Raw genomic sequence first — 23,763 nt, forward strand, 5'->3', positions numbered from 1 at the left:
CTTACAGGTTGTGAAAGGGCCAGCTGATTCTGACAAGGGAAGTTCAACCACTTCAACATGGCAGCCCACATTTATATTTCCAACTGGATTTTCTAACACTCAGGTCTCATTTCCAACACCGCTAGACTGAGACAAGCACAACCAAGCTGCTGAGCGTAAATGGTGGCTGGGAGATGCTGTACACTCAACAATGAGCCTACACACACAGGTGTTGTCTCTGGGGAAGGGATGGGGGTGTAGGGAAGCTGAGACACAGAAGGTCTTGAATAAAAACTGAGCTATGAGCAAGGACTCACATACACTGGGATGCCTACAGAGTGCTCAGATGACTGGATGTGTGATGACTGGATTTTGTGGGGCAAAAACTAGCAGCCAGCTTCACATCACCCAGTGTTGTTGGGGCAGTTTTTATTGAACTACCTTAAATAAGTGGCCTTAAAAGCACCACTCAGGCTCTGATGCCCACATTCTTCTTTCTAATCATCCTGAACCATACATGGTTTCCTGAAAGTGCCTTGTATGTTCATACATCCATTCCCTTATCCCACGATATACCTCCAGCCTATAAAGGCAGTTTGTCGCCTGAAAAAATTCGGTCATTTCCTGGGGTCACACATCATTGTCTCCTCTTTGAAGCCTTCCAGACTCTTTCTAAGGCAGTGTTAAAAACTGTTCTCTGTGGTTTTGCGACAGACGAATAGACAGAAAGTTTGAGGAGGAAGGGGACTGAATTGAAGAGTGCGAAGGAGAGGAGGGAAGAAAATGGCATCTCTTCTTTCCTTACCGACTCCTGGGTCAGTGAGAGTTTGCTTGTCTTACTACTGTAGCATCAACCGCTTTGTGTGTTGGCCGGCTTTATAATTAGCCAGATATCTGCAAATACCTCAACCCTGGCCAAACAGCAAGTCTTCAGTGCTCTCTGCTTCTCAGTAGGCTACTAGTGATTTCTGGAAGTCTCCAAAGGAATGAGCCACAGTTGCCATGAGGCTTCAGCTCTGCTTGAACCCTCTGGCTCCAGCTGTCTCTTGCCCATGTCCCCTGCCCAGAAAGCTGTTAGATGCCTCCACTCTTCCTTCACCTATCAGGGGAACAGATGCAAGTAGCAGTCCAAGGTTGTGTCCTCTTTATAATCCGAGACAGGACAGTGGGAGTGAACTGTCTGGCACCTGCATACCTCTCTTCATACCCATCCCAACCTGTAGGCACCTTATTACCCCTCCTTCACAGGGAACTCCCATCCAGTTGACAAGACCCAGTGGGAAAATAGATGCCATTTCTTTCCATACTTCTCCCTCCATCTCAGACCCATTCTTCAACAAAACTCTGTTACAAATTATCTAATGAGTTAACAGCTGTTGGGAGTCGCGGGGGCAATTGTATCTTTAGTTACAAGCCCAACAGAAATAGGTAGAAATATATACAATATGACCTGAACAGGAATGTTCATGGCAGTATTACTGAATAGCTAAAGTTTGGAAACAAGCCAAGCAGCCATTGGCAGTAGAATGGATAAGTAGTAGGTATATTCATACACAGGAATAGTATGTAACAATGGAATAATAAACTATGGCTTCAGGCTGCAATGCAGATGCAGGTAAGGTTAAGCAAAAGAAGCCAGCCACAGGAGTGTACCTACAGTACATGTGTGCGTACTCAGTGACGTCCGACTCTATACCCCATGGGCTATATAACTTGCCAGGCTACTCTGTCTGTGGAATTTTCCCGGCAAGAATACTGGAGTGGGTTGCCATTTCCTACTCCATGAGATATTCCAGACCCAGGGATTGAGCCCATGTCGCCTTTGTCTCCTGCATTAGTGGGTGGATTCTTTACCACTAATGCCACCTGGCAAGCCATGATGATCCCTTTTATATAGTGGGTTTTTTTTTTTTAATTTAAGGTATAGTTGATATACAATCAGGAGATCCAACCAGTCCATTCTAAAGGAGATCAGTCCTGGGTGTTCTTTGGAAGGAATGATGCTAAAGCTGAAACTCCAGTACTTTGGCCACCTCATGCGAAGAGCTGACTCATTGGAAAAGACTGTGATGCTGGGAGGGATTGGGGGCAGGAGGAGAAGGGGACGACAGAGGATGAGATGGCTGGTTGGCATTACTGACTCAATGGACGTGAACTCTGGGAGTTGGTGATGGACAGGGAGGCCTGGCATGCTGCAACTCATGGGGTCGCAAAGAGTCGGACAAGACTGAGCGACTGAACTGAACTGAACTGAACTGAACTGATACACAATGTTATATTAATTCAGTTTTTTTAATGATAATTATCCATGATAATAGGAGTCAGTTTAGTGGTTACCCTTGAAGAAGAGAGAGCAGAAGGAGTCTTCTAGGATTTGATATAGAGAGAACTGACTTTGAGGAGTAAATGTTCTGGCTAAGTCTGGCTCTTGTCCTGGCATATAGATCTCTGACTCATTCAGAAGTCTCCTGGATCTGAATGCAGATGCAGTCTATTTGTACTCTTTACTTTCAGCCTCTGGGGGAGCATTTGCAGTCGATGCAGGGGAGTGACATTTTTCAGTAGCTTGATATCCACTCTGCTCATAGGAGGAAACCTGATGGTTGATACTGTAGACAAAATTCCAGGGAAAATAGCTACAGGCTCTGGTAGCAGCAGCACTAGAGCTGAGGAGAAAGGGAAACCGGCTGTCATAAAAAGGCAAAAGAAAATAGCAATTTCCATCTGGACCTTACCTTCCCATGGCTGTTTCAGCCATCATCATTCCAAAATGGATTTGAAATGGTATCTTATCTCATTACTCTTTCTATCTGGTCCAATATTTCTTTTGGTAATGCACGCTTACAAAGCACCTATAAACAGAATCCTGGCCTATTTTCAACGACGGGAGCTATGACACACAAATTAACTATAGAAAGGTTTGGATTTGGGATGGTTTTATTTCATCGTGCAGAATGCTTCAGTCGTCTCTCAACATAGCCAGCTATTGCAAACTCCGATACCAGAATCGTATTACTCCCAGAGTAGATCCCTTGGCTGTTAGGAGATTCTCAGCAAACAACAACAAAAAGCATTAAGCCTCTTCTTCCTAATTATGTCTTTCTCTAAATATCTAATTATCATTGAGAACAAATTGCATGTTACAGAGATAATATTATGGGGAATCGTTAATCTGTTGGGCTTCTGCTTTTGAATTCCTGAGTCGGTGCTGCAGCTGCTGGAGCAAAAAATTTTGCCACCTGGACAGTTCATTACAATTTCATATTTAAATGCAAAACTGCCGAAGAGCGATTCTACTCGATGGACTTGGCTTCTTTAGGCATTTTGTAGATATGCATCACATGTACAGCTTTTCCAAGCTTCCCAGGTAGCTGGAAATATTGAATAATTGAGCATTTAGAGGGACAGAATTACAAGGAAGCAGTGGGAATAAAGTTATACCAATAAGGTGACAGTGGAATTAGCTTCTGTAATTATTCTTTCTTTTTATCAATGCACAAAGGTCTGCAGATTTTTATGACATTCCTCAGTAACTACATGGGATCACCTTAATAAAGGCTGATCCAAAAAATACACATTCCCAAAGATTACCTGATAATTGCACCTACTGTAATATGCTTAAAGCTAATTAACATTCAGTCTTCACTTTAGAGAATAGAAATTACTAGGTACTTATCCCATAATTACATCTTTGTGCACTTGCTATTGTAATCCACAGCGTTAACTATATAATTAAATGATGAACAGTGACTGTATAAGTAGAGAGTACTTATGTAAAATGTGTCTTATACAAAAAATAAAAAGTAAACAGTTTCAAAGAATCACATCTCATTGTAAATTCCATTGTTCTCAGGGAGATTAGCTAGCATGTCAAGAATTAATAATAATACTGTTACTCCTTGGAGGTGGAAGGATGATAGGACTGCCCCACAGTCAGGAAGATGTCCATTGTGGTTCATCTCACCATGAGGGATGAGTTCCATCCAGCAGTTCTCACTGTTTTCTCTGGGTGTACATCAAAACACAAATGCTTAGAAGTTGTAGTAAATATGGCCTGTGTCTAAGCTATTAAGCCGTACAGTTTTGTGTCAGGTGCTTTTTATAATAATTCTTTTCAAAAATAACATTTTTATCTGATTACAATGCTAATAGGTATTCATTGTAGAAAATTCATAAACTGTTGAAAAAACAGAAGAAAATAGAAATTATAATACTGTATTGTGTTAACTTTTTGTTTTATATGCTTTGTCTCTTTTCTAAAAACTTATTTTAAGAAAATGTAGTTGACTTACAATATTGTGTTAATTTCTTCTCTATAGCAGAACAATTCAGTTATATATATATTTAACTATATATATATAATTTTTCATGTTCTTTTCCATTACGGTTTACCATAGGACATTGAATATAGTTCCCTATGCTATACAGTAGGACCTTGTTTTTTTATCTGTTCTATATATAATACTCTGCATCTGCTAATCCTAAACTCCTAATTCTTCCCTCCTCCACCCCCGCCTCCTCCTTGGCAACCACAAGTCTGTTCTCTATGTCTGTGAGTCTGTTTCTGTTTCGTAGATAAATTTTTTGTGTCATATTTTAGATTCCACATGTAAGTGATATTGTATAGTATTTGTTTTTCTCTTCCTGACTTATTTGACTTACTATAACAATCTCTAGGTCCATTCATGTTGCCACAAATGGTATTGTTTTATTCTTTTTTTTATGACTGAGTCGTATTCCACTATATATGTGTGTGTGTGTGTGTGTGTGTGTGTGTATCACATCTTCTTTATTTATTCATCTGTTAATGGACATTTAGGTTGATTTAAGTTGTCTCCATGTCTTCGCTATTGTTAATAGCATTGCTGTGTCTTTTTGAAACATGTTTTTATCTGGATATATGCCTAGGAAAGGGGTTTCTAGATCATATAGCAATCCTATTTTACTGTTTTGAGGAACCGCCATACTTTTTTCCATAGTGGCTGCACCATTTTACACTCCCACCAACAGTGTAGGAGGGTTTCCTTTTCTCCACACCCTCTCCAGCACTTTTTAGCTGTAGACTTTTTAATGATGGCCATTCTGACTAATGTGAAGTGGTACCTCATTGTAATTTTGATTTGAATCTCTCTAATAATTAACAATATTGAGCATCTTTTCATTTATCTTTTGGCCATCTGTATGTCTTTTTTGGAGAAATTCCTGTTTAGGTCTTCTGTCCATTTTTCGATTGAGTTGTTTGTTATTAAATTGTATAAAATGTTTGTATACTTTGGAAATTGAACCCTTGTCAGATGCATCATTTGCAAATATTTTCCCCCTATCCATAAGTTGTCTTTTAACTTTGTTTATGGTTTCCTTTGCTGTACAAAAGCTTGTATGTTTAATTGGGGCCCATTTGTTTGTGTGTGTGTGTGTGTATGTTTTTTACTTAGCTTTTATTTCTATTGCTTTGGGAGACTAACCTAGAAAAACATTTGGTTAGATTTGTGTCACAGAATCTTTTGCCTATGTACCCTTCTAAGAGTTCTATGGTGTCATGTCTTATATTTCACTATTTAAGCCCTTTTGAGCTTTTTTTGTGTATGGTGTGAGGATTTGTTCACTTCAGCTTCATTGATTTCCATGTGGCTGTCCAATTTTCCCAACACCACTTGCTGGAGAATTTGAGTCTCTTTTCCAAATGAATCAGTCTCTCTCTGTGTATGTGTGTACGTGTACACATAGATAAGTATATGTATACATATACATTGGAGAAGGCAGTGGCACCCCACTCCAGTACTCTTGCCTGGAAAGTCCCATGGATGGAAGAGCCTGGTAGGCTGCAGTCCACGCTAAGGGTCAGACACAACTGAGCAACTTCCCTTTCACTTTTCACTTTCATGCATTGGAGAAGGAAATGGCAACCCACTCCAGTGATGTTGCCTGGAGAATCCCAGGGACGGGGGAGCCTGGTGGGCTGCCATCTATGGGGTCGCACAGTCGGACACGACTGAAGTGACTTAGCATACATATACATAAAACATTTCAACCTGCTTTTTAAAGCAGTATATTCTGAACCCTCTAATGAAGTATTATTTCTCATCATATTTCCCATGATCCTATAATATTATGTGGGCTTCCCTGGTGGCTCAAAGGTTAAAGCATCTGCCTGGAATGCGGGAGACCCGGGTTCGATCCCTGGGTAGGGAAGATCCCCTGGAGAAGGAAATGGCAACCCACTCCAGTACTCTTGCCTGGAGAATCCCATGGAGGGAGGAGCCTGGTAGGTAGGCTACAGTCCATGGGGTCACAAAGAGTCAGACACGACTGAGCGACTTCACTCACTCACTATAATATTATGTAATACTGATAATTCCTAAATTATTCAACCATTTTCGATGGACATTCACTTCCAGTTTTTCACAATTGTGTGGTTAAGTCACCAAGTCATGTCTGACTCTTTATGACCCCATGGACTGCAGTTCGCCAGGCTTCCCTGTCCTTCACTGTCTCCCAGTTTGCTCAAACTCATATTCATTGAGTCAGTGATGCAGTCCAACCATCTCATCCTCTGTCGCCTCTTTTTCCTCCTGTCCTCCATTTTTCCCAGCATCAGAGTCTTCTCCAGTGAGTTGGCTCTTCACTCTCTTCACAGGAGAGTGAAAAGTTGGCTTAAAGCTCAACATTCAGAAAACTAAGATCATGGCATCTGGTCCCATCATTTCATGGCAAATAGATGGGGAAACAGTGGAAACAGTGGCTAACTTTATTTTGTGGGGCTCAAAAATCACTGCAGATGGTGACAAGCTATGAAATTAAAAGACGCTTACTCCTTGGAAGGAAAGTTATGACCAATCTAGATAACATATTCAAAAGCAGAGACATTACTTTGCCAACAAAGGTCTGTATAGTCAAGGCTATGGTTTTTCTAGTAGTCATGTATGGATATGAGAGTTGGACTATAAAGAAAGCTGAGTGCCGAAGAATTGATGCTTTTGAACTGTGGTGTTGGAGAAGACTCTTGAGAGTCCCTTGGACTGCGAGGAGATCCAACCAGTCCATCCTAAAGGAGATCAGTCCTGAGTGTTCACTGGAAGGATTGATGCTGAAGCTGAAACTCCAGTACTTTGGCCACCTCATGTAAAGAGTTGACTCATTTGAAAAGACCCTGATGCTGGGAAAGATTGAGGGCAGGTGGAGAAGGGGATGACAGAGGATGAGATGGTTGGATGGCATCACCGACTGGATGGACATGAGTTTGGGTGAACTCCAGGATTTGGTGATGGACAGGGAAGCCTGGCGTGCTGTGGTCCATGGGGTTGCAAAGAGTCGGACACGACTGAGCGACTAAACTGAACTGGCTCTTCACATAAGGTGGCCAGAATATTGGCACTTCACCTTGAACATCAGTCCTTGAATGAATATTCAGGACTGATTTCCTTTAGGATTGACTGGTTTAATCTCCTTGCAGTCCAAGGGACTCACATGAGTCCTCCCCAGCACTACAGTTTCAAAGTATTAATTCTTCAGCAATCAGCCTTCTTTATGGTCCAACTCTCACATCCGTACATGACTACTGGAAAAACCATACAGACCTTTGTCAGCAAAGTGATAGCTATCCTTTTGATTACACTGTCTAGGTTTGTCATAGCTTTCCTTCCAGGGAGCATCTTTTGATTTTGTGGCCACAGCCGCATCCATGGTGATTTTGAAGCCCAAGAAGATTAAATCTGTCACTGCTGTTTCTGCTTTTTCCTCCATCTATTTGCCATGAAGTGGTGGGACCAGATACCATGATGTTAGTTTTTTGAATGTTGGGTTTTAAGCCAGCTTTTTCACTCTCCTCTTTCACCCTCATCAAGAAGCTCTTTAGTTCCTCTTTGCTTTCTGCTGCTAGAGTAGTATCATCTGCATATCTGAGGTTGTTGATATTTCTCCCTGCAGTCTTAATTCCAGCTTGTGATTCATCTAGCCTGGCATTTCATGTAATATACGACCCACTCCAGTATTTTTGCCTGGAGAATTCCATGAACAGTGGGGCCTGGGGGGGCCACAGTCCATGGGGGCACAAAGAGTCGGGTGTGACTAAGCACACGTGCACGCTACCATTTAATTATCAATTTTGCCCTTCACTGTGTGAGAATTCCCTAAGAGAAATTTTAAATATTATGTTTTCATGAAAGCATATTCTAGGTTCTCCATTTTAAATAGTTACCTTGTGACAATTTCAGTGCCTGAGTTTACATCTGTGTTCACACTGTACTGGAGCCCTGGTGATTCACTTTCATTGTCATGGATAATGAGAAAGGGTGGAGGTTGACTTATGCAATTATTTGTATACTTGATACCACCAAACAAAACCAAAAACTTCATAGGATGCATGACAAATGGAAGTTAGAATAAAGAAAAGCGGTTGTAGGATTGTGTCATCACTTAGCAGTAGCACAGATACAAAAACCAAGAAGTTGATACCATATTCACATAGCAGATAGTAATCAAGGCTCAAATAAATGTCAGTCACTCTAAATTAATGCTGTTGATTTGAATGGTATTTGTTTTTTAAATATTTTATTTAATTTATAGATTTGTTTAAAAATTGTTTGGTTGTATAAGAACTGTGGTCATAAATAGTTACTATGTAATTTCATATTTTTACACGTTTAAGTAACAGTGAAAATAATTTAGTCTAACACTGAGGGAGCTGTAAGAAGTTTTCTTTTAAAATGGATCTATACATTTTCTCAATTTGGGTTGCACTGTTCTCACAGCTACATCCTTATGCATATTCTTAGAATAAATTGTTTCCTTGGGGAAATTTCTTAGACATAAAATTACTGTCAGATGTTGTAAACATTCTACGGTTTTTGATGTTTTGAACTCAAATTTGAGTTCAGAGTCTTCAAGTTACTTTTTCTTCCTTTAGTTTTGTCTTCATTTTAATGTTTTCCTCAGTAATTCACTTACTTCCATTTGCAAATATTTATTGAGAGTTTACCCTGCATACGCATCATGCTTCTCACTGGGGCTTCAAAGACAGAATAACTCCGCCTGTGCCCCGGAGCCCCCCAACTCACAAGGAGGTGATGGCATAAGGCAGTGATTCTCAAACATTTGGTGTCACATTTAGAAATGATTGTGGGCCCCACATAGCTTTTGGGGAGATGAGTTATGTCAACTGATATGTATTCTGTTAGAAAATGGATACATTTTTAAAATGTCATGATTCTTATTTTCACTTTAAAGCTTGTGTTTTATCATTGGCCGGATGTACCTTTACTCGTTTTCCCTGAAATGACAGGCTTACTTTGTTCATTTTTGAGAAAAAGTTTTCCATCTACCCAAGTCTGAATAACCACAATTTGTCAGTCATTATTTAAGAAAGAAATGGTGTCCTGTAAAAGAAGAAAGAACACAGCTAGCTCATCTGGCAATTCAAACCATCACGTAAGTGCTTTCCTTGAGACCGCCATCTTACTTTGGTATGCAGCAGAAGTGCTGTGTACATAATTGCTACTGTCTCTTCTGCCACGAGTATGGAGAAGATGAGTAATACCTCAGTGCTCTTACAGCTTGGTACCACTGTCTTGATTCACACTATACAGCTCTAGCAATTTTATCCAACATGTCACTTGCACTATCAGTGTAAATGTCTAGCCAATGAAAAAGGCAGTAACGTCTTACTGTTGATAAGGCTTCCCTGGTGGCTCAGTAGTAAAGAATCCGCCTGCCAATGCAGGAGACATGGGTTCAATCCCTGGGTCAAGAAGATCCCCTGGAGAAGAGAATGGCCACCCACTTCAGTATTCTTGCCTCAGAAATCCCATGGACAGAAGAGCCTGGCAGGCTACAACCCATATGATGGCAAAGAAGAGTTGGGCAAAATTTAGTAACTAAGCAACATTATGTTCGTAGATGATGTCTTTGTGCTATGAAAATGGTTTGACTTAATGACCCTCCTAAAAGGGCCTCAAGGACCTGTAAGGGTCTGGAGACCATATTTGGAGAACCACTGCTATGAAGTGTGATTACTCTGTGCTGGATGGATGTACTGTGTACAGTGGCCGCATAAGAGAAAGAGAGCCTCAGCCTGAGTGGAAGTCAGAAGAGGTGTTCATAGCTAAGTAACGATTAAACTGAAACTCAAAGATTAGGGTGGAGAAGGCAACCCACTCCAGTCCTCTTGCCTGGAAAATCCCATGGATGGTGGAGCCTGGTAGGGGTCCATGGGGTCGCTAAGAGTCGAACACAACTGAGCAACTTCACTTTCACCTTTCACTTTCATGCACTGGAGAAGAAAATGGCAACCCACTCCAGTGTTCTTGCCTGGAGAATCCCAGGGATGGGAGAGCCTGGTGGGCTGCTGTCTATGGGGTCACACAGAGTCGGACACAACTGAAGCAACTTAGTAGCAGCAGCAGCAAAGATTAGGGAATTTGCTTAAGAACATATCAATAAAATAAGAAGTCCAGAACCCCACATTTATTACTTCATCTTTCTAATCTTCACATCGCTCTGGTTTGAAGTGAAGTGCACAGCCTCCATCTCCTCATTTCCACTCCAGCCTACATTCTGGCCTTCTCATATACCCAAACCATCTTGCTCTCCCTTTCTTAAAACACCCCCCTGCCTTGACTTGACTTGCACAATATTCTTCTGGTTTTCCTCCTCTTTCTATCTGTCTATTTTCTGCTGTCTTGCAGTCTTCCACGCCTCTATCCAGCCACAGCAAAAGCTAGTACTACTTCTAGACCATCATTTCTCACCACTCTGCACTCCCTCTAAAGCACTGTCACACACACCCAAAGCTTTCATTATAGTTTCTCATCAATTTTAGCCCCAAGCAAACTTGTCCTCCAAACCTTAGCTGCTATAGGCCAGCCTCACTGGCATCACCTGTGAACCATGGACCCACCCCAGGTCTATTGAATCAGAATCTGCATTTTAACAAGGTCACCCAGTGATTTCTGGTCATATTCAAGTTTAAGGTGCACTGTTCTTAGAACCAGACCCAAAGGTAGAACTGCTTCCCTAGCATTTCTTCTTGGCAGTCTCAAAGGAACCTCAAAATCAGCACGTTCAGAGTAGAACTTATATATTTTTTCCACCATATCTAGTTCTTTTTCTGGGTTACCTCATCTCAGTGAGTGGTCTAGTCATCCACTCAGTCATGTACATGGAAACCTTGCTCTCTTATCTTCCATATATAATTTATCACCAAGTTCACGATCTCTCACATCCTCTCTGTTCTATCACCCTCTTCACTGTCATCATCCTTGTCTGAGCTATCATTGTCTGCTACCTGCACATTTTGCAGTATCTTCCCAAATGGTTCCCTGCTTTGATCCTTACCCACTCCAACTTATTTTCATTTCCCACAATGCTTAGAACATTCCAATGACCCTCCATTGCTCTTATGATAAAGGTGAAAATCTGTCTTGGGAGATCTACCTCCTACCTGCCTCTCCAAACTCACCATGTCATTTAAGATTTCAGTCGTCTCACACCTTGCTCTCTTACCACCAGACAATTTATCTAGTAGATTCCCATTCTTCCCTAGACTTTAGCTCAATCATTGCTTCCACAGAGAATCTTCTCTGGCCTCTGTAATTATATCTCTTCCTCTTATTCTGTGATCTCACCCATTTCATTTATTCTCCTGCATTCTTGTCAGTTGTAATTCAACATTCTTTTTTCTTTTTTTGGTTAATATCTTTGATGAACCTTTGGTTAATATTTAACATTCCCATGAGACTGCAGGGTCTGTTAAGGCACCATGTACGATTTTTACCACGACTGTAACCTCGCTCAGGGCCTGAAAGATAATAGGCAAAGTCCTGCCGGTTCTTACTTTTGTTCGTGAATCCTGTGAGGAATTCTTTTCTCCCCATTGTCAGATAACAAATGATGCCTGTCTTTCAAGATTGAGCCCCTGCATGTGGTCTTCCCAGCTAAATTGCTCTTCAAAACCTCTTATATGGTACTTATTACCTTCTAATTGGCGTAAATAACTCCTAGTTGTTAAAATATTAAACAGAAGTTTAATTTTCATGACACTCAGTCCAGTGGGCTGAGTGAAGCAGGTCTTCCATCCAGTGACTCAGAGGTTATGTTCCCTTCATCTCATCCTGCTGTTTTCCTAGCAAGTGGCTCCCAAGGGTATCACAGGGCATGGAGATGCCTCATAGTCTCTTAAATGACCTGGCCCAGAAGTGACATGTTATTTCTACTGCATTAATAATCTGATCCATCCTAAATGGATGAGACAGTGGAGTATAATCTTTCCATATGCCTCAGAATGTGCACAGAACCAAACACAAATGAAAACCAGTAATCCTATGAACCATAGACTCCTGAAAGAAGACACGGTCAAGGTCTGAGTCATCATTACAAGAACACTGAACTATTTGATCTTTCACCTGTTTGGTAATTAATATAGATTACTGGTTCAATGAATAATCTAAGTTTTCAGAAGATAAAATCTGTTGTCCTGTTGTTGTTGTTCAGTGGCTAAGTCGTGTCCAACTCTTTGTGACCCTGCGGACTGCAGCACACCAGGCTCCTCTGTCCTCCACTATCTCCCAGGAGTTTGCTCAAATTCATGTCCATCAAGTTGGCGATGCCATCCAAGCAACTCATCCTCTGCCACAGCCCTCTCCTTTTGCCTTCAGTCTTTCCCAGCATCAGGATCTCTTCCAGTGAGTCAGCTCTTCACATCAGATGGCCAAAGTATTGGAGCTTCAGCTTCAACATCAGTCCTTCCAGTGAATATTCAGATTTGGTAAAAACTGAGAGGAGACAAAGCCAGAGAGAAACAGAAAGGCAGGTACAGAACAAGATTGGCAGATATTTCTTTTAAAACCCATTGCTGTTTTGTGTACTGACACAGATTTCGGTAATGCAGACTAACCTGCTCAACAACCTGAGCCTCCCTCCAGGCCACTCAATAAAGTGAATATCTCAATAAAGCAAGTCACATGGATTTTTTGATTTCCCAGTGCATGTAAAAGTTATTTTTCGCTATACTGTAATCTGCTAAGTGTGAAATAATATAGCATTTATGCCCCCAAATACAATGTGCATACTTCAGTTGAAAAATACTGAATTGCTAAGAATGCTAGCCATCATAACAGCGCAGGGTTGCCACAAATTTTTAATTATATATATATATAAAAAAAACACAGTGCCTGCAAAGTTCAATAAAGTGAAGCACAATAAAACAAGAACAAGATATGCTTGTAATGTTTATATGCTAGATAGTGTGTTAGGCAGTCTATATATTCTGCTATGCAGTCATTCTTTCAGCAACTCTCTGATACAGGCATTCTTATCTCAGAGCTTATGTGTCTTGTTCTAGACCACACAGCTCAAAATTGTTGCCTCTGGAGGTGGGCTCAGGTCTGCCTGACTCTGAAAGCCCATGTGTTTAGCCATGATGCCACACTGAAGAGTTTGTTAAACATCTGAATATTTATCCACCTTAAGAACAAGTACATACAAGTAGTATAATTAATCTATCCATCATAATCCTCATGACCTAACTTGGGTAATAGACCATGAGGGATCACTTTTAGAATTTTGCCAAGACTGTAGGCAAATTCCAAAGAACGTAAGTATCTGTGTTTAGTTGAGTTTTGTATTCTAAAGGCAGAGTTTCCCTGGTGGCTCAGTGGCAAAAAAAACCCGCCTATCAATGTAAGAGATGTGTGTTCGATTCCTAGGTCAGGAAGACCTCCTGGAGAAGGAAATGGTAACCCACTCCAGTATTCTTGCCTGGGTAATCCCATGGACAGAGGAGCCTGAAAGGGCCTCAGTCCCTATGGGATCACAAAGAGTCAGACACAACTTAGTGACTAAACAACAACAATTCTAAAGCCAAGGTGATATCCCCACAATTGGTTAGTGTTGTTTTGGATGGGTTTCTTGTAGAGGAGGGAGATTTCCAACTGATACAATAGCCACAAAGTGCTTTGTTCCTTTTTCCTTTGATATATATACTCATCTATACTTGCATAAGTCAGACCAGCCTTAGCTTTATCTTCAGCTTTATGTGCAGTCAGAACACTAAATTGTGAAACTGTTTATCACAAGAAAGCCAAAGAAGCCCTTGTAAGCCCTTTCTTCGTTGTGTCTGCACCCACACTGCTGTGGGCAGTGGCCCTGAAAGCGTGCTGGGAAGAGTGGGAACTTGTGTGCTGGAAAGACTGTGGAATCTCTTAGCACAGACTAAGAGGCTGAAGGAGTCCATTTTCCCCACAAACTCTATTAGGGTTAATTTTTAAAGCTATCTATTGAACGTAAAGACCCTTGATTGAGCACTTGGCACTATGAATCTTTCTCTACCACTCTCATTCATCACCTGTTTTCATCGTTTCTTTGTTAAGATTTGCAATAATGGTGCTTATAAAAGGCTCACTGGGCCTATAAAATAAGATTTTTTTTTCTCAGCTCATTTTTTTGAAAATTGTCATTTCTTGTTATTTCACATTCTTTCTTTCCAACTCCACTAGGGTTATCTGCTACAGGAAACAATTACTTAGAGAAATGTATACTTTCTATTTCCTTTAATAGCATGTGTTATGATGTGTGATAGTTCATGAAGGACGCTGTCAGGTTTGAAGAAGGAGCCAATAAACTGTAGGTACTAAGAAATACAGCCCCATAATGATGCCTACTCATATGCAAAGATATTTTATCAATTTAATGATACCTTTTAGTATCTGACACCTTTGGTTTACAGGTTTGCTCAATGACCTGTTTGCCTCTGTGCCAAATTAGTGTTGAGGGAGGTTTCTGATAAGAAGAATATTCGATTTGAATGTTAGAGTTAGGATCATCAAGTTGGAGGTGGTCTCTCTGGTTTATCTCAAATGGTACCTTTTACTGCGGATGCAGACTGGGGAATCGTGAAATGCCAAAGAAACTCATGGTTGATTTTAAAGGAGGAAGTCCAAGTGAGGGGCATGTAAGGGCACCTCCAGCATTAATGGGAACTTTTTAAAAATGTGTTTATCTCCTCTGGATACATTATTTTTTAAATCATACATTCATCTTCTGTTAGACATATTCTTTAAATGATAAATGAAAGCCTGCAATATGTAAAATAGAGTCCATTGTTATATTAAAAACATGAGTAGCCAAAGAAGAAAATGGACAATGAGAACACTTATGGAAGGAGAAATTCAGATCAGGAAGCAGAGAATGTAAGGTGTAGAATCCTGGAAGTCTCGAGGAAGGGGGAAAGCCAAATTTTAGCCCTAAACTGCCTAAGCTTGTCAACCTGATCCAGAAACACACTTGGGAGTGAACTTGTTGGCTTTGCCTTTCTCTTTTGAAACGCACAATTTGGCACATATTGATAAATGAGGGATTACTCAACTATTTTCATACAAAAAGTTCATAAGGAGAACATATAAAATTAAACTGTACATATAGTTATGCCACATTTGGAGCAATGACTTAGTTTCAAGGTGAATTATCATAGACTTCCTATCAGTTATTTCCCTATCCTTGGTTCATTCATTGGAAATTTATTCCTTAATTTCTTCTGTTTCAGAATGCGTTATCTCCAAATACTGTATTATAAGATCATTTAGTTCTTCATTGTAAAGAATTTGTCTCCTCAAAATGGAGAAGAACTTTGAAATGTCGCAAGAAATGATAGCATTAATTTTTGTTTGTTTGTTTGTTTTGGCAGTTAGATTATCTGGCTGAGATGCTGAGATTCATTTAATTTAGTCTGGTAAACTAATAAAAGCTTGTTTTTCTTTTATTAATAAAACTTACATTGTTTTGTTACACTGATCAGATAATTTTACATATGTGAAATATCCTATACTTTAAACAGGACGTTATTAATTCAGCTCATCAGTTCAGTTCATCACAAATGTGTGGTGCAAATGCTTACCCATTTACTTATGGAGTGATAGGATGCAGCGTAAGAAAAAACTTCATCCTTATATCCTTATATAGGTGAGAGTAAAATCTCTAAACTAAGATTCAGAATTTGAATATGGATAAGAGTCTACTAAGTCTGCTGAAACCCTATGAAATAGTTTTGGGTGTTCCCCCCAAGCCCACAAGGATATTTCTGAAATCTCATGACATTACAAAGGCAGTTTTCATTAAAGCAAAATTTGATGGCTTTAGTTTCAGAAACTTTCCAGATTTACAAACACAACCAGTTACTAATCCCTGTTAAAGGAGTATAGTAAAGTTTTGTGTAAGAGACCATTTACTCAATAAGGATGAATTTACAGTTTCTAAAAGTATAAAGTAAAAACTATCCAATTTTTTCTTTGTAGTTTATGGAGAAGGCAATGGCACCCCACTCCAGTACTCTTGCCTGGAAAATCCCATGGACGGAGGAGCCTGGCGGGCTGCAGTCCATGGGGTCGCTAAGAGTTGGACACCACTGAGCGACTTCACTTTCACTTTTCACTTTCATGCATTGGAGAAGGCAATGGCAACCCACTCCAGTGTTCTTGCCTGGAGAATCCCAGGGACGGGGGAGCCTGGTGGGCTGCCGTCTATGGGGTCGCACAGAGTCGGACACGACTGAAGTGACACAGCAGTTTATACTTCTGGTAATGCATTTTCTGCCCTATTTAGCCATCAGTAATTTCAATATGTACAGTAAATCTTAAAAACTTGTGTATGACACAGCATCATTCAAAGTGATGCAACTTTTCTTATTGTATTTTAATAAGAATAGTGGATTCTAGGGCAGCAATGTTTCATGCTGATATGTATTTTATAAGACTATGAACTCTCTGAAAGCAGACAGAGCAAGTGTAGAGTTTATAACATACTGCATGTTTATTTGGGGAAGATGCAAATGGAGGTTACAGAAGACCAAAAGCCCCCTCAAGCCACCCATATTAATAAGTGATAGCACTGCGTACTGCAGAATGGATTTGAATTCTGATAGAAATCTTTCATGATCAGAGAGTATTTAGAGACAGGAAGTTCCAGCAACTGGGTAAAGAAGAGGGACTGAGTTCTTTCACAAGCCTGTTTATGCCCCTGTGTTTGTAATTTTACCTTTAATTATATTTGTACTGTATTACAATTAAGTAATCTAATTATATATCCTATAAACCAGTAAAATGATAGCTCAAAAATTGTTTCAATTAGAATTAATGCTTTAAAAATGCTTAAGCAAGACCAGTTGCTTTAAAAAAAAAATTGCTGTTGACTTATATGTGGACATGCATGTAATGGAAACCTAGAGAGGAAAGGGTTTCAAGAATGAGAGGGAAATTCTTGTGTCAAATGCCTCAAGAATAGGGGGAGAATAAAGAATATGAACAGACCATGGGTTTGTCAACTCAGAAGCCACTGCTGACTGTCCAGGTTAAAGTTTCGTTATATGTGTGAGAGCAAAAGCTGAATTCCAAGATATTAAGCATGAAGTGGAGGGAGATGGGTGTAGGATATGGAGACCTTGACTGTGTGTATCATTCATCAGCCAGGTGAAGTGATGAGAAAGAAGTTACAGAGAAGAATGACAGTCTGTATCTGGGAAGGACTTTTTAATTATTAAAGGGTATGATACAGAGCAAAAGAACAAGGCTTTGGATTTGCAAACTGTGTACTTTTGGCAATGTATTTAACTCCTTGAGCATCTATCCATTACTTTTATAAAGTCGAAATAATAAACCAAAAGATTGTTGGGTATGTAACATCAGAAACATAAAACTTTTTGGTGGTGAGAGTAGAAATATAGAGCTTTGGAATGTGTTGTTAAAAGTTAAGATGTTAACAGCTTAAAATAGACTGTTATAAATATAAGTTTTTATGTGTACCCCTCATAGCCCCCACAAAGTAGAAACCTAGAGTATACACAAAAAAAGTTACTGAGAAAGGAATCTAAGCATACCACTAAAGAAAGTCATCAAACACAAAGGAGGAGAGCAAGAGAAGAAAAAAGTAGCAGAGGAATTGCAAAACAGCCCCCAAGTGATTAACAAAATGGCAAAAAGTACCTACCTACCAATAATTACTTTAAATACAAATGGACTAAATTCTCCAATCAAAAGGCATAGAGTAGCTGCATGGGTTTTAAAAAAATACCAGCTATATGCTCCCTATAAAAGAGTCACCTCAAGCGTATGGACAAGGGGGAAAAAAAAGAACAAGGACTCAAATATTAATAAATAAAATCAGAAGTAAAAGAGAGGAGATTACAACTAACACCAAAGAAATAGAAATGATCATAAAAGACTACTATAAACAATTAAACACTAACAGATTGGAAAACCTAGAGGAAATGAATAAATTCCTAGAAATGTACAACCTATCGAGACTAAATCATGAAGAAACAGAAAATCTGAACACACTAATGATTACAAAGGTGATTGAATCAATAATCAGCAACCTCCCAACAGAGAGCTACTTTGGTGGATTCTACCAAATATTCAAAGAAGTAAAATCAATTCTTCTCAAACTCTTCAAAAAACTAAAAAAGAAGAGAAAACTGCCAAACTCATCTTACAAGGCCAGAATTATTCTGATATCAAAATCAAAGACACCACAAGAAAATTATAGGCCAATATCTCTGATGAACATGGATGCAGAAATCTTTAATCATTCATTAGCAAACTGAATTCAACAATACATTAAAAGGAGCATACTCCATGATCAATTATAAAATATTATATGCAGACATTTTCCCAAAGAAAGCATAGCCAATATGTTCATAAAAAGATGCTCAGCATCACTTATCATCAAGGAAATGTAAAGCAAAACTACAATGAGATATCACTTCACACGTATTCGAATGACTTCTTTCAAAAAGACAAGAGATAACAAATGTTGGCAAGGATGTGTAGAAGAAAAAACCCTTGTGCATTTTTAGAGGAAATGTAAACTGGTCCAGACACTATGGAAATCAGTATGGAAGGTCATCAAAAAAACTAAAAGTAGTTACCGTATGATTCAGCAGTTTTATTTCTGGGTATCTATCTAAAGAAACCAAAAACGTTCATTTGAAAAGATATATACACTTCAATTTTCTTTGCAGTCTCATTTATAATAGCCAAGATATGTAAATATCCTAAGTGTTCCATCAACAGATGAATAGATAAAATGATGTGAGATGTGTGTATATACACACACATATATATATATACACACACATATATATATATTATTCAGCCATAAAAGAAATGAAATCTTGCCATTTGTGACAAACTGGAAGGGTCCCGAGGGAATTATGCTCAAGTGAGATAAGTCAGACCAAAAAACACTGTATAATCTTGCTTATATCTGGAATCTAAAAATAAACAAAATTGAGCTCATTGTCATATATATAACAGAATGTTTCTCTTCTTTATATCTCACCTTTCTTAGAAGAAGGGTGCATCCTGTCCATTTGGAAAACATTGAGTTCTGCTGAGCATGCTGCTGGACTAGCAGTTGCACTTTGGAAGCAAGCCTGAGGGCGGCTGAGTTGCTCTACCTTTAGAACACAGAGAGCTGATTGCTCCCAGAGGGGATTTGGGGGCCAGGAGCTGGCAGCGGAGATGGCAGTGGGAGTCGAAGGCCAGCAAGGGGGAAAGACAGCTGACAGGGTATGAAGTGTGACTTCAAGGAACTCCCTCCAAAAATAATTTTTCTAATGCCTACTGCACTCACAAATACTGAGTATGGATAGTCTTATGATGTGAAGCAAACAAGGATCTTTGTTACATACCTGAGTCAAGATGACAAAGGAAAGTTTCCCAAGGAAGCCAGAATTCAAGGAAACTTAAAAGATCACCATAACCTCACCTTTAAGAAAGAACAAAAATCTTTGGAAGTACTTCATGCTTCCACAGGATGAAGAAAGAGGTAAGAGGAATAAAGGGGAATTTCAATGAGACTTTGGGGGACAGGGAAGTCCTGCGCTAACTCCTAGGCTGCATATAAAGCCTAGTGTCTTAAACATAATATATTGAATCAGTGATGCTAATTAGCATAACTTTTGACTGAAGATGCACCAGAGGGGATTGCTGATGGACCACTATCCACCAAGCGACTGGAGGAATAGGCCTGAGATGGTGGTTATATTTCTCTGCTTTATAGGCCATGAAATTAATGACTAGAACAGAACTTTGGCATCGTGTTGCTTTTCCTTAATTTTGCTGTCCTTTAGGAAGTCACATTGAGCTTTGTTCAGGAACTTGCTGGCCTTGTCACTGTTTATCCAGTAGACAATACTTTAGAATCACTTCCTCAAAAATCTAAGAGCTTTGAAATTGGCTATAGACAGGTGCAATGTATGTAAAGCAGTAACACCTAAGGGGATTTTATTCCTTGTCTATAATTACAAGGACATTTACCAGGCTTCTGCAAAATACTGGAGTTGCAATATAGATATTCTGCTGCTGCTGCTGCTAAGTCGCTTCAGTCATGTCTGACTCTGAGACCCCATAGACGGCAGCCCACCAGGCTCCCTCGTCCCTGGGATTCTCCAGGCAAGAACACTGGAGTGGGTTGCAATTGCCTTCTCCAATGCATGAAAGTGAAAAGTGAAAGCGAAGTCGCTCAGTCGTGTCCGACTCTTAGCGACCCCATGGACTGCAGCCCGCCAGGCTCCTCCGTCCATGGGATTTTACAGGCAAGAGTACTGGAGTGGGGTGCCATTGCCTTCTCCATAGATGTTCTGGTAATCTCCATAAACTACCAAGGAAAGCTAGTGTTTGAAGTAGCTACCAAGATGTTAACCACTGTTGAATTGTTACCATGGTTAAGAATATGTTCTTATAAAAGAAATCTTTATCCTAGTAATACTTGTTTAAGACAACAGCAAAGTCATGTTGTGTCTGGGATGCTACCACCTGATACCGCTGGACAGTGAGAGTGGCAATGAAATTCCTTCCAAAATCTACCACAAATATCTACCTCCTTCTGTTTATACAAAGGCAATCATAATGGCTTTTGCTTCTGGCAGACTGAATAACATGGGGGCCTGTGTAGAAACACTTGGAGGCTACAAAATGAGCTTTTAGTTTATCCCCTGGTAGTTAATTACTATACCTCTAGGTCAATTAAATGGCTCCTAATCGCTCAGTTGTAACTGTGGTTTCACTCACAAGCTGTGTGTGGTAATTCTAGTTTACTTGTTTTCTTAAGTAAAACTCAAACTGCCGTGTACATGAGATCCAGAATAATGATGAAAACTGAAGTAGGCCAAAGTGGGCTATATAATTAAAGCAATTTCATCAAAAGCTTCTTATTTTAAATTGCTGTTATACTGTTAATGTCCTCTTGGTTTCTCCAAAGATCGTTTCTAAAAACACAATAAAATAAAAGGAGCAATTTACTTTCATAACTTTAGCACAAGTATTCAAAGATTTGCATGATCCGAAATGAGACTAGAGGTACAAAGTCCACGGTGGTTGTGTGTATTGAAGGAACAAATCCACCCTGGTCCTTGGGGGACACAGCTGAATCTATCAGAGGTATTTGTTGTAATTCACATTCTTTCATGCCGTACAAGGGCTTCCCAGGCGACGCTAGGGGTAAAGAACCCTCCTGCCAGTGCAGGTAGAAGTTAAGAGATGATGGTTCGATCCTTGGGTTGGGAAGATCCCCTGGAGAAGAGCATGGCAGTCCACTCCAATATTCATGCCTGGACAATCCCATGGACAAAGGAGCCTGGAGGACTACATCCATAGTGTTGCAAAGAGTCAGACATGACTGAAGCTACTTAGCACACACACACACACACACAGCAGTATATCCCCAGCTGTCAAAAAGTTATCCCTCCAGCGGTATGTTTTTACACAATCTCGGTGCATCATGTTATTCTAATGTGAATGCGTTACTTCTAGCTCTGGGACACTCCAGCAGGGCTTATTATGGTCACTTCTTCCCCAGTCTTGCCTGTGAATCCTACATCTGAGCAGAGTGAAACATCTTCTGTCTCCCCTACCCAGGAGAGCCAGCACCCCTGCTTTGTACATTCAGCAAATACCTAGTGAGCATGTACACTATACAAGATAACACTAAACACCAGACAAGGTAAATAAGAACCAGCCCAGTACTCAAAGATGTTAATATCCTGTGAAGGAAATAGACTTTAGAGCAGTGGGTGTTCCCCCTCCTTTTTTCTCATGGCATTTTGTTCTGTGGGTATCATCCAAAGCGGATGTGCAAAAGAGGATTCCTTGCAGCATTCTTCCTGGAGCTGGTGCCTGAACTGGGTCTAGAAAGTTGTGAGGAATTTGTCAGGTCAGTCACGTAGAGGGCAGAGATGTTACCAGACAGAGGAGAGAGCATGAATGAAGGCGGAAAGGGTGGCTTTATATTTGCTCGCTTGATTGACCACGTGGATAAGGATGCCATCAACCAAGAAAGAGACCGTAAAACGAGAAAATGGGATGCATACTGGAACCCCAGTTAGATTCCTCTATGTTATTGTCACTGTTACTGCCATCACATCCTCCTCAAACTATATTACCCTTATCCATTCCCCTGATATACTCAGCAAGTTGATAAAAAAGCCACATTGCCCACTCTGAATGGATCCGGTGGAATGTTGCCTTCCTCACGTGTCACGTGTTCTCTTGGATTATTTTTCTTCCTGTGCTGTACTATTAAGTTATAAAGAAACTCACGACCCACAAGTCAGAAAGCTTAAATTGGCCAATAATCACAAAATATTTAATATTAGAAGGGTATTTTAAACGTATGCTCTAGAAAGCGCTAGGTCCGCATGATTTTATAGGCAAATTGTTTTAAACCTTTCAGAAAAAAACAATTCAAATGCTAATTAAACTATTTCAGAGCATAGAGATCTTTTTTTTTTTTATTTTATTTTTTTTATTTCAGAGCATAGAGATCTAAGTCAACTTTTTGTGAAGCAAGTGTAACTATAGTCCAAAACCTGACAAAGAAAGCACCGTAAAAAGATATCTTGACAAAATGGCTATGTAATTTATTTAAAACAATAAAGGTATAAAAATACCTAGTAAAAGCCTGGAAAATAACGAGAAAAGAATAATCATTCTAGATACTAAAACATAAAGCTATAGAAATTAAAACACTGCAGGGCTTGGACTAAATCACAAATCAATAAAATAAAAAATAAAGAGTACCGAAATATGCACAAATATATGTGGTAATTCAGTGCAATAATAAAGAGCATCAAATATGTAAAAGAAGGATAATTTTTCAATAATGGTATTGGGACAGTTGCCTTATACTATTAAAAATATGAATTCATTTCTCCTTACTTCCAAATAAGTTCTAGATGGATAAAATAACATACTATAAAAAGACACATTAAATATATTAAGTCAAAATATGAGTAAACAGTTTTATAACTTTTAATTTGAAAGACTCACCAAGAAAAAGACTAAATGTCCATGATGGCAGTACTGACACATAAATTCCATAACCAAAGCCACAGCGAAAGGTTAAAACCCAGCTGACAAACCAGTTACAACATTTACAATGGATCCAATATTCCTAACTAAAGTGTCCTGATTAATTAATTTTTGAAAACAGATGTGCCAATAGGAAACAGGCAAAGGAAGTGAACAGGAATTGACAAACTTGCATACCAAAGAAAGAAAGGAATGGCCCAAAAGAATGCGAAAGATATTAAACTTTGCTAATACTTAAGGAACGGATGGCATCACTGACTCCATGGACATGAGTTTGAGCAAGCTCTGGGAGTTGGTGATGGACAGGGAAGCCTGGTGTGCTGCAGTCCATGAGGCTGCAAAGAATCGTACATGACTGAGCAACTGAACTGGAGGAAATGCAAAGTTGTGACTATAGTAAATGATTTGTTATGACCTGTTAGAGAAGACC

General features: G+C 39.6%; 1 protein-coding gene and 1 non-coding gene across 2 annotated transcripts in view; both read left to right on the forward strand.

The window, feature by feature from the left end:
* The window catches only part of ATRNL1 (attractin like 1), a 794,298-nt gene that overhangs the window by 709,259 nt on the left and 61,276 nt on the right, over positions 1 to 23,763 (forward strand). The window lies entirely within an intron of this gene.
* On the forward strand, positions 6,100 to 6,171 carry TRNAS-GGA. Its single transcript has one exon. It is a non-coding gene; the product is annotated as a tRNA-Ser (tRNA).

The sequence above is a fragment of the Oryx dammah genome, unplaced genomic scaffold (genome assembly GCF_014754425.2).
Source record: "Oryx dammah isolate SB20612 unplaced genomic scaffold, SCBI_Odam_1.1 HiC_scaffold_14, whole genome shotgun sequence".
Taxonomy (NCBI): Eukaryota; Metazoa; Chordata; class Mammalia; order Artiodactyla; family Bovidae; genus Oryx; species Oryx dammah.